Genomic DNA, 12,871 nt, shown 5'->3' with positions numbered 1-12,871 from the left:
GCCACCTAGTGGTCGACGCTCATAGTACAGGAGCATTTCTGCTACATACAGGTGATCTGCTGATCACCTATATGTAGCAGAGGCGATCGGACAGTTGCTGCTTCTAGTCTCCTATGGAGACTATAGAAGCAAGCAAAAAGTTTCAAAAAATGTTTTTAAAAATATTTAAAAAATGTAAAAAATATAAAACTTTAAATCACTCCCCTTTCGCCCCATTCAAAATAAACTAATAAAAAATAAACCCCACATACACATATTTGGTATCACCACGTTCAGAATCGCCCGATCTATCAATATAAAAAAAAATTAATCCGATTGGTAAACGGCGTAATGAGAAAAAAATTCTAAACGCCAGAATTACATTTTTTTGGTCGCCGCAACATTGCAATAAAATGCAATAACGGGTGATCAAAACATCGGATCCACCCCAAAATGGTATTAATAAAAACATCAGGTCGGCCCTCACCGGCCCCAGATCCCAAAAAATGGAGACACTACAGGTCTCGGAAAATGGCGCCATTTTTTTATTTTTTTTTTAGCAAACTTTGGATTTTTTTTTCACCACTTAAATAAAAAAGAAGCTATACATGTTTGGTGTCTATGAACTCGTAATGACCTGGAGAATAATAATGGCAGATCAGTTTTAGCATTCAGTGAACGTGGTAAAAAAAAAAAAAAAAAAACATCTGTGGTATTGCACTTTTTTGCAATTTCATAGCACTTGGATTTTTTTTCCCGTTTTCCAGTACATGATATGGTAAAACTGGAAATGGCGTTTAAAAGTACAACTCGTCTCGCAAAAAATAAGCCCTCACATGGCCATATTGACCAAAAAATAAAAACGCTATGGCTCTGGGAACAATGGGAGCAAAAAACAAAAATGCAAAAAATGGAAAATACCAAGGTCGCGTAGGGGTTAAAATCCGAAATGTTGGCCTACTGAAATGTATGTTCAGTAAATGCCCTCAATACTTGGTCGGGGCTCCTTTTGCATCAATTACTGCATCAGTGCGGCAATGTGGCATGGAGGTGATCAGCCTGTGGCACTGCTGAGGTGTTATGGAAGCCCAGGTTGCTTTGATAACAGCCTTCAGCTCGTCTGCATTGTTGGGTCTAGTGTCTCTCATCTTCCTCTTGACAATACCCCATAGATCCTCTATAATAGATCCTCTATGGGGTTATGGTCAGGTGAGCTTGCTGGCCAATCAAGCACAGTGATACTGTTTTAAACCAGGTATTGGTACTTTTGGCAGTGTGGACAGGTGCCAAGTCCTGCTGGAGAATGACATTTCCATCTCCAAACAGCTTGCGGCAGAGGGAAGCATGAAGTGCTCTAAAATTTCTTGGTAGACGGCTGCGCTGACTTTGGTCTTGATAAAACACAGTGGACCTACACCAGCAGATGACATGGCCCCCCAAACCATCACCGATTGTGGAAACTTCACGCTAGACCTCAAGCAGCTTGGATTGTGGCCTCTCCACTCTTCCATCAGCCTTAGGACCTTGATTTCCAAATGAAAATTGGAACTCTGGGACCTTGTGGAGTGTGTCAATGACTGCCTTCTGGACATCAGTCAAGTCAGCAGTCTTCCCCATGATTGTGGAGCCTACTGAAACAGACTAAAGGCCTTTTTAAATGCTTAGGAAGCCTTTGCAGGTGTTTTTTTGTTAAATATTTTAATTTACTGAGATAATGACTTTTGTGTTTTCATTGGTTGTAAGCCATAATCATCAACATTAACAGAAATAAACACTTGAAATAGATCACTCTGTTTGTAATGACTCTATATAATATGAGTTTCACTTTTTGTATTGAAGAACTTAAATAAATTAACTTTTTGATGATATTCTAATTTAGTGAGATGCACCTGTAAATACCCTGTGGTCAGTTTAATAAATGTATTCATACATTTATGAGAGGCAAGAGATTGAATAGTGGCATAATGATTATTTTCTTCGTCCTATTATTCATTATTACTTACAATTTTTTGGTCTTAGCCGTTTATTCTTTTTTTTTTTTTTAAATGCACAAAATCCTTTAAAGAAATAGTAAAGGCTGCCTAATATTCTTATCTCTGTCTGCAGACCTTCTCACCAGTATATTCCTTTCAACTATTAACTTTACAAGCAGCACCCCAGGGTAGGTCGACGTTCACATAGATTCTCGGGGATAATATCTGCTATAAAATCTGAACATTTACAAAGGACATATGTGTCTCTGACGCTACAAATGTACAATTCTTGACTTTATATTATTACCTTCCATATTGGATTTATTTGGTTGCCAGGCTCCTCTCTGTGTTATTACTTTTCCAGTGCATATGTAAGAATTTGTTTTAATGGGAATAGCCCTCTAAGTTGTAAACATACATTTGTGAGGTCAGACACTGATGGTGGGGACAGGCCTGGCTAACAACCTCCATTCTAGTTTATCCCAAAGGAAGTTGGATGGGGCTGTGATCAGGTTCTTTGCGACCGTCATGTTCTTCCACACCAAACTCCCCCAACCATGTCTGTATGGACTTTGTGCACTTAGGTACAGTCTTGGGGAACAAAAAAAGGGTCCTTCCCATACTATGCCCAACAAAGTTGGGAGCTAAAACTTTCCAAAATGACTTGTTTGCTGAATGAAAACAGATTGGATACAGTATTGGAGAATGTTCAACGTTCTCTGAGGCCATATTAACGATAAAATAGATTGGATACAATATTGAGGAATGTTCAATGTTCTCTGAGGCCATATTAATGATAAAACAGATTGGATACAGCATTGGAGAACGTTCAACGTTCTATGAGGCCATATTAACAGTAAAACAGATTGGATACAGTATTGAGGAACGTTCAACGTTCTCTGAGGCCATATTGACAATAAAACAGATTGGATACAGTATTGAGGAATGTTCAACGTTCTCTGAGGCCATATTGACAATAAAACAGATTGGATACAGTATTGAGGAATGTTCAACGTTCTCTGTGGCCATATTAATGATAAAACAGATTGGGTACAGTAATGGGGAATGTTCAATGTTCTCTGAGGTCATATTAACAATAAAACTGATTGGATACAGTATTGGGGAAGGTATAACTTTCTCTGAGGCCATATTAACGATAAAACAGATTAGATACAGTATTGAGAAACGTTCAACGTTCTCTGAGGTCATATTAAGGATAAAACAGATTGGATACAATATTGCGGAATGTTCAACATTCTCTGAGGTCATACTAACGATAAAACAGATTGGATACAGTATTGGGGAACGTTCAACACACGTTTCCAAGACCTTTGAACTACTTGAGATTCGTACCGAATTCAAATAATTTTTAGGAAAAATTTGCCAAACCTGGCGTATTCGAATTTCAAATGGTTTGATCATCTCTGCTGGCAACTCATATTTTAAATCAATGTGTCAAACTCAAAGGTGCAACTTGAAGCTTTGGACTCCAATGTGTCATTTATTACAGTAGTGGAATGTTTAGTTTTTTGACTTTCAGGAAGGCACAGGTCTGGCGCCGAAACGCATTGGTACTAATAAAAACCTTATTTGAAGCTCCAAAGCTCCTCATTTCCTGCAGTGTAGCCCACCTAATGTGATTCTCTCCATTCTGGTAAAATTGATAAAACTGGTGTCATCCTATACTGGAGAGGGCCCATTGGGCACTAGGGTTTGGGTGTGACTGCTTCCTGTGCTCCACTTACACCTACACCACCAGCCGTTCTGAGCCAGCCCTTAGCCGGTGATCTGCACTGGACATGACCTGCTTTGTCTTACCCTCATCTCCTTTGTTTTAGCATGTGTCCCAGCTTTCTGTTTTACCACATGTTCATATTCATGTTTAGCACAATCCATAACCCTGTGTTAATTGCTTCCTGATCTGCTTCATTTCTACTTGCTCCCACTACAGTATATACAGACGCCATCGCTCAAGGCTAAACAGGTGTTATAGGAAAATGAATTCCTATTTCCTCGTGTTACATAAAGTATTTATTTCTCCCGTGTCGGCATGGTTGACCTCTGATGAGGTCCTCACCAGTATTGTTCTTAAGACCAGGATAAAGGAACCGTCATCCATCTATCTATCACATCTCTCTGAAGAAAATAGTCGGTTTCAGGGTGTGCAGCGAGGGGCTGAGCGTCTCATCTTACATCTGCACTCATCCTTCCAAGCATCGTTTGTAAATGACAGGCCGCAGAGAACAAAATGTTTTCATCCAGGGAATAATTGGCTAAAAATGGAGTTCAAACAATCAGTGATCACATGTAAATATATGTCTGCAAGATAGCGGTGTGACAATGAACCGCGATGAGTAAATACGAAGCAGATGGGTAGGAAGTGAGGTGCTTAAAGCTGTGTTCTCTGTATGGGCCATAAATCCAGAGGCAGTTCTCTGGCACACGTAGTAATGTTGTAACACGATCATTTATAATGCGAGGCATGCTGCAATATCTGGAAAACAAACAAGCACATTGCAATAATTCATAGATCGGGACAAGAGTTCAATTGTTGTTAATATTACTATTATTATTCAGGTTATATTATACAGTTGAAACCAGAAGTTTACTTACAGTATATAAAAAGACACAAATGCATGTTTTTTCTCAATATCTGACATGAAATCAGAATAAACCCTTCCCGTTTTAGGTCAGTTAGGATTACCATAATTTTTAATATTTGCCAAATGGCAGAATAATGAGACAGAAGGAGAGGGAATGTTTTAAGGCATTTTTATTACTTCCTGCAAAGTCAAAAGTTTACATACACTAATTACTATGCCTTTAAACAATTCTGGACTGCCCATATGATGATGTCATGTTTTTGGAAGCTTCTCATAGGTTTTTTGACAGCCCTGAGTTAATTAGAGACGCACCTGTGGATGCATTTTAATGCACACCTGAAACACACTGCTTCTTTGTGTAGCATCATGGTAAAGTCTAAAGAAATCAGCCAAGATATCAGGAAGAGAATTGTGGACTTGAGTCTGGCTCATCCTTGGGTACAATTTCAAGATACCTGAAGGTGCCTTGTTCATCTGTACAAACAATTATATGCAAGTACAAATGACTCGCCCCTTGGACCGTGGGGTACTCGGTAGCCAGGCCGGTCGATGCTGGGGGATGTCACGGTGGCAGTGACCCGGTCCGTGACCCAGGGCGATCAATAAAAGGAGAATAAAATAAAAGGAATAAAGATTTCATAGTTAATGTTAGTGATGCCACCTGTGGTATGCGGCTATATGGAGCCGCCGCTGCGGTGCAGATTCTCTGGAGCTGATGGTGACGCAGCAGAGTTGGTTCAGCTCTCCACAGGCAGAGCTTAGCTACAGGGCAGTGTAGCGATGACTTAATGAGGTAGATCTTACTGTGTGGGGTGGTGCAGGTGATGGCGCAGATACTAATTCTAGGACACAATGGGGTGCAATCTTCGGATTTACTCACAGTTGTCAGACTCCAGGTTCCCAGTACCAGGGTAACCTCCCACGTCATCCTGCGTTCACCAAGGAAGGGGTTCAGCAATCTCTCAGGTATTTCAGGAGTACTTAACGGGACCCCATTCTGTGTGCCTTCCTCAGTCGTCTTCCTTTGCTGGCTCTCACCCTCCTGCCCTGTGCCTCGCAACCAGTGTCCCAAGCCGGTAGACTCAGATTTTGGCGGGCATCCTGCAGTCCCCTGAATCCTATGTGGCTACCTTTTTAGCGATTTAGCTGCAGTTGTGAGCAGCTGCACCCTGAAAGTGCAGTAGCCTCCGGTTTCTAGCTGAACCTTGTAGCTCTCCACTGGTTAGGAGCAGGTCCCCTCCACGTCCTGGTAGATTTGGGCGCATGGGTGGCATCCACACTTCCCATGCCCCTGGGATCCCCTCACTCCTGGACCCTTCCCTCTGCTCCCATCCTCTTCCAGTCTGTCCTCCTGGAGATCCAATATACGATGAGAGACCAAATACAATATAGATGCGATTTTTATTTGTCAACGCATTTTGAGGCATTCATTAGTGTGGAGCAAGCACTAAAATGCTCGGGTGCTCGAAGCTCGGGCCGAGCCCCTTGGAAGTGACATGGAGGTCAGAGGGCCTTAACTAAACCGTTTTTTCCATTTATAGCAACTGGGTCTCCTGTACACTGTTGGCCTAAGCAGTGAATGGAAGGCTTTCCAAAAATTATGAGGAACTGCATTGCCCCTTGAAACAGACGTGGATTACAGCGTACTAAAAACCTTCTACCCATTATTGGGGAGTGGGTCTCCCTTAGTTTTCGCCTATGCATTGAAAAGCAAAAGCTGACTAAAATTAGGAGGAAATGCAAAGCCCATTGGAAGAGTCGTGGAGGTTAGAGGTAATTAAAAACAACATTTCAATGCCCCTTGGAAGAGCTGTGGAGTTCAGAGTGGTTTAACAAGACGGTTTTAATGCCCCTTGGAAAAGTGGTGGAGGTCGCAGTGGAATAAAAAGACAATATCAATGCCCCTTGGAAGAGTGGTGGAGGTCACAGTAGCTTAACAAGACGATTTTAATGCCCCTTGGAAGTGACGCGCCCCCTGGGCCGTGGGGTACTCGGCAGCCGGGCCTCTTATGGATGCCGTTATGGGAATATCACGGTGGCTGGCCCTGTCCGTGACCCAGGGCGGTCAGTAAAAAGGGGATTTGGAAAGTTCGTGACGCCACCTGTGGATTGTGGCTAAAGGGAGCCGCCGCTGCGGAGCAGTCCTCTGGAGCTGGTGTTACGGCAGCAGGGATGGTGTGGCTCTCCACTGGTAGAGCTAGCTCCAGGGCAGTGTAGGATTTGTAAGGTTCGCTGGGAGTTGTAGTGCAGGGAGGGAAACATGGCGCAGATGAATGAATGGACGGAGGCAGTGCGGTGCAGTCATCTGAGTCTTTACTCACAGTTCTTATGACAGTTCCACTGGTGTACTGTACAGGTGTCAGACTCCCATGTCGCACTGCATTCACCAGGCAGGGGTTCAGCACTTCCTCAGGCAGATTAGGAGTACCTGACAGAACCCCACTTTCTCGTGTTCCTAGCTAGACCATCTTCACGGTGGGTCTTTCTCCCTCCTGCCCTGCGCTTCCCACTCTCAATCCTGCTCGAGTGCTCTGAAGTCCCTCCTGTCTCATCGGAGTTCCCAGACCTGCTTGACCCTCACAGTGATTAGAATGAGGCTTTGGCAACTGACTATGTAAGCCAGAAGCCTCCGGTTTTCCCAGCCAACACTTGGAGTAACACGGCTGGACCAGGGGCCGGTCCCCTTCTTGCGGCCTACGATCCCTCTGTCTTCTGACAGATTCGGGGCGTACGGGTGCCGTCCTGCACTCGCCGTACCCCCTAGGATCCCTTCTGTAGATTGGAGCCTACTCCTCTGCTCCCCATCTGGGCCTCTAGGACTGGGCCCTACTTGCGGAGCAGAGCTCCTAGAGGGACTCTGCTCCCTGACTGACTTCTCTCACTTACTAGCCTTACTGTCCTGCCACCCTAAGATGGCCTCCCTTTATATACCACAATCTATAGTGCTCCTCTGAACTGCTTCCTCCACCCACACCCACTACTGGTTCCCCCTACTTCTGGGTTCCCCCCACTCCAGCCAGGGACAGGGCTCAGCAGCTGGGCACATGCATGTTGCCCTTTCAGCTGGCCTGGAGTAGTGTAATGTTGAATGTGGGTGTTGGGGATCCGGTCAGCACTCCCTCCTTACCTGAGAGAAGGGAATACCACACCTCTGGGTGAGGTGCACTACCTCTGTGGCGACTGAACACTCAGGGGCGCCACAGAAGAGCTGTGGAGTTCAGAGAGGTTTAACAAGACAGTTTTCATGCCCCTTAGAAGAAACGTGGAGGTCACAGTAGCTTAACAAGACAGTTTTAATGCCCCTTAGAAGAGTGCTGGAGGTCGCAGTGGAATAAAAAGACAATATCAATGCCCCTTTGAAGAGTGGCGGAGGTCACAGTAGCTTACCAAGACGGTTTTAATGCCCCTTGGAAGGGCTGTGGAGTTCAGAGTGGTTTAACAAGACGGTTTTAATGCCCCTTGGAAGAGCTGTGGAGTTCAGAGTGGATTAACAAGACAGTTTTAATGCCCCTCGGAAGAGACGTGGAGGCCACAGTAGCTTAACAAGACAGTTTTAATGCCCCATAGAAGAGTGCTGGAGGTCGCAGTGGAATAAAAAGACAATATCAATGCCCCTTGGAAGAGAGGTGGAAGTCACAGTAGCTTAACAAGACGGTTTTAATGCCTCTTGGAAGAGCTGTGGAGTTCAGAGTGTTTTAACAAGACGGTTTTCATGCCCCTTGGAAGAGACATGGAGGTCACAGTAGCTTAACAAGACAGTTTTAATGCCCCTTGGAAGAGTGATGGAGGTCGCAGTGAAATAAAAAGACAATATCAATGCCCCTTGGAAGAGTGGTGGAGGTCTCAGTAGCTTAACAAGACGGTTTTAATGCCCCTTACAAGAGCTGTGAAGTTCAGAGTGGTTTAACAAGACGGTTTTAATGCTCCTTGGAAGAGACGTGGAGGTCACAGTAGCTTAACAAGATTGTTTTAATGCCCCTTGGAAGAGCAGTGGAGTTCAGAGTGGTTTAACAAGATGGTTTTAATGCCCCTTGGAAGAGACGTGGAGGTCACAGTATCTTAACAAGACAGTTTTAATGCCCCTTGGAAGAGTGGTGGAGGTCGCAGTGGAATAAAAAGACAATATCAATGCCCCTTGGAAGAGTGGTGGAGTTCAGAGTCGTTTAACAAGACGGTTTTAATGCCCCTTGGAAGAGCTGTGGAGTTCAGAGTGGTTTAACAAGACGGTTTTAATGCCCTTTGGAAGAGACGTTGAGGTCACAGTAGCTTAACAAGACAGTTTCAATGCCCCTTGGAAGAGTCGTGGAGGTCGCAGTGGAATAAAAAGACTGTAACATACCTGGCGGCGTCCTTGCATAGTGGTCCATCTCCCACTGTGCAAGAGCGCGCACTTGATCTCCAGTCCAGTCTGCTAGCCTGGCTTCCCACCTTGCTGTCTGCTTGCCTCTGTTTCTGCTGCTTAAGGGCGGCGCCCGATCACTTCCTGCTTCTTGTAGCTGCTGCAGGCACACCCCTTGTGCGTCCTCAGCCTATTGCTGTCTGTCACCTGGTATTTAACCCAGCTCCTCCCTGGAATCCATGCCTGAGCATTGTGTTCTGTCAGTTGGCTTCAAGTCACTGATGTGCCAGGTCCTGTCTATGTTTCCTGCCTTGCGGTATCAGTTTCCGTGTCTGAACTGTGTCCTGTCTGAACTATCTTCTAGCCTGTTGTCTTCTGCCTATCCTGGAGGCTGTATTTCTAGGCCAGTGTGAACACGCTCCTAGCCTGTTCTTTCTGCCTTCTAGGGGCCGCATACCTAGACCCATTCCTGTATCTTGCCTGTTCCTGTCTGAACACGCTCCTAGCCTTTTCGTTCCGCCTTCAAGGGGCCGCTTACCTAGACCCGCTCCTGTATCTTTCTGCTGTGTCTGTTCTTGTCTGTATACTCTCCTAGCCTGTTACCTGTTTTTCTCTATGTCCGTACCTTTCCTTTTCCTGCAGAATCTGATCCCGTACCTAACTCCTACTCGTTGTCCCTGTACTCCTGTTTGTGAGTTTAGAGTCCACTCGCTACTTCATTGCAAGTATCCTGTGTGTACCTGGTTCTGCCTTTCCCTTCCAGTCTGTTCCGTGTGAACAGAGCCCTGTCCCCTCTGCTCTGCCTTGCTCACCGCTCCGGCGGTTGTTGTCCGCTCTGCCTTGCTCACCGCTCCTGCGGTTTCCGCTCTGCTCTGACCCTTTGCTCGCTGCTCTGGCATTCTCGCTCTGCTCTGACCCTTTGCTCGCTGCTCCGGAAGTCTCGCTCTGCTCTGACCCTTTGCTCGCTGCTCCGGCAGTCTCGCTCTGCTCTGACCCTTTGCTCGCTGCTCCGGCAGTCTCGCTCTGCTCTGACCCTTTGCTCGCTGCTCCGGCAGTCTCGCTCTGCTCTGACCATTTGCTCGCTGCTCCGGCAGTCTCGCTCTGCTCTGACCCTTTGCTCGCTTCTCTGGCAGTCTCGCTTTGCTCTGACACTTTGCTCGCTACTCCGGCAGTCTCGCTCTGCTCTGACCCTTTGCTCGCTGCTCCGGCAGTCTCGCTCTGCTCTGACCCTCTGCTCGCTGCTCCGGCAGTCTCGCTCTGCTCTGACCCTTTGCTTGCTGCTTCGGCAGTCTCGTCCTGCTCCTCTCTCGCTCACCGCTCCATGCGGCCTTGTCCTGCTCTTCTCTCGCTCACCGCTCCAGGCAGTCTCGTCTTGTTCTGCTCTTGCTCGCCGCTCTGGGCGGCCTCACTCTGCTGTTTGTCCACCGCATCTGCGGTTCTGTTCCTGAGTCCCAGTCTGTACTGGGTCCTATCCACTCGGTGCTCCAACCTGTCGTACCTGCCAGTACCTCCCTGCCTGCATACCAGTCGTGCTTACCAGCATCCGCCAGTCTGCATACCAGCCGTGTCTGCCTGTTCCAATATTCCCCTGAGTGGGTCAACAGCCGTGTCCGGGGTCTGTCCTGGAGTAGCACCTGGTCCCTCTGCTCGGTTCCTCCTTGGTGCACTGGCGTCGTATGCCGTCGTGCGACCCTGGTCGGATCGGGTGGATACTTAGTTACGCCCCTCCAGGCATTCACTCTCCGGCACGGTCCAGTGGAATCACTACATATACACGCACATGCCACTCAGCCCGGGCGTGTGCATTACAAAGACAATATCAATGCCCCTTGGAAGAGTGGTGGAGTTCAGAGTGGTTTAACAAGACGGTTTTAATGCCCCTTGGAAGAGACGTGGAGGTCTCAGTAGCTTAACAAAACTGTTTTAATGCCTCTTACAAGGACTGTGGAGTTCAGAGTGGTTTAACAAGACGGTTTTAATGCCCTTTGGAAGAGACATGGAGGTCACAGTAGCTTAACAAGATTGTTTTAATGCCCCTTGGAAGAGCTGTGGAGTTCAGAGTGGTTTAACAAGACGGTTTTAATGCCCCTTGGAAGAGACGTGGAGGTCACAGTAGCTTAACAAGACAGTTTTAATGCCCCTTGGAAGAGTGGTGGAGACATCCAGGTCGACTCCTGCGGTCTTATGTGTGGAGTCTGACCTGAATATCGACGGCCTTGTTGCAGCTGGTACTCCACAACTGCTCTCTTCTGCTCACAAATACTTTGCAACATGTGGAGGGTAGAGTTCCAATGTGTGTGGACATCACACACCAGTCGGTGTGCCGGAAGCCGCAAACGCTACTGCAACACAGCAAGGGTGGCGAAAGCTGTAACCGACTTGCAAAAATGAGCTGACAGGCAGCGTACTTTGACGAGCAGATCTGGCAACTCGGGGTACGATTTTAAGAAACCGCTGAACTACGAGGTTAAGCACATGAGCCAGGCATGGTATGTGTGTGATTTCGCCTCGCCTCAGAGCCACCACCAGGTTACGGCCATTGTCACACACAACCATGCCTGGATGTAGGCTCAGCGGTCTCAGCCACTGATCTGCCTGCTCTTTCACAGCTTTCCACAACTCACAAGCAGTTTGAGGTTTATCACCTAAGCTTATGAATTTCAGCACAGCCTGTTGCCGCTTGGCTGAGGCAGTACTGCACTGCTTCCAGCTTGTAACTGATGTGGTGATATCTGAGATGGAGGCTGAACATGAGGAGGGGGAGGATGATGCGCAGGAGCTGTACACTGTGGGGGCAACTCTGACTGAAATAGGGCCCGCAATCCTCAGTGTGGGGAGGATGTGTTCCGTCCCAAGGTCCGACTGGGTCCCGGCTACCACTATGTTTACCCAGTGTGCCGTCAGGGAGATGTACTGTCCCTGGCCACAAGCATTTGTCCACGAGTCCGTTGTCAGGTGGACTCTCCCAGTAACTGCGTTGTTGAGGGCACGGCAGATGTTTTGGGACACGTGCTTGTGTAGTGCAGGGAATGGCACACCGGGCAAAATAGTGTCGGCTGGGGACGGAGTACCGAGGGACGGCCACCGCCATAAGGTTGGGAAGGATTCCGTCTCCACCAGCCTAAAAGGCAGCATTTCCAATGCAAGCAGTCGTGAAATGTGCGAATTTAGGACTGTGGCCTGTGGAGCAGGCGAGGGGCACAAATCTGGAAATGGACCAGTGAACTGCTCTTCAGAGTGTCCAAGTGTGGGATCAGTTCCTGTCTGATGACACTCGGCATGGTGGGAGGAAGAAGCATCAGGGTGAGGAGGAGTATATTTGTGTCTGAACACTGAGCGAGACACTAAAACTGTTTTTTTTGTAATGTAAAAAAGGCAAAAAGGTGGATAATACAGAGATTTGAACCGTGGAACTGCAAAACCACAGTTATAGTTATGTGGCCTACACAAGAATCTTTTAAACAGATATATTTGTGTCAGAACAGTCAGGGAAACACTATTACTGTTTTTTTTATGGAAAAAAGGCCAAAAGCTGGATAATAAAGAGATTTGAACCATGGAACTGCAAAACCACAGTTATAGTTTTGTGGCCTACACCAGAATCTTTTAAACAGATATATTTGAGTCTGAACAGTCAGGGAGACACTATTACTTTTTTTTCACGGAAAAAAGGCCAAAAGCTGGATAATACAGAGATTTGAACCGTGGAACTGCAAAACCACAGTTATAGCTATGTGGCCTACACCAGAATCTTTTAAACAGATATATTTGTGTCAGAACAGTCAGGGAGACACTATTACTGTTTTTTTTATGGAAAAAAGGCCAAAAGCTGGATAATACAGAGATTTGAACCATGGAGCTGCAAAACCACAGTTCTAGTTATCTGGCCTACACCAGAATCTTTTAAACAGATATATTGGTGTCTGAACAGTCACAGACACACTCAATTTTTTTTTTTGGGTCGGGGATACCAAAAG

This window comes from Phyllobates terribilis, unplaced genomic scaffold (genome assembly GCF_046119375.1).
Source record: "Phyllobates terribilis strain yellow unplaced genomic scaffold, ASM4611937v1 Scaffold_2__4_contigs__length_985480577, whole genome shotgun sequence".
In the NCBI taxonomy this organism is placed as follows: Eukaryota; Metazoa; Chordata; class Amphibia; order Anura; family Dendrobatidae; genus Phyllobates; species Phyllobates terribilis.
Note: the sequence above shows the minus strand (reverse complement) of the source record.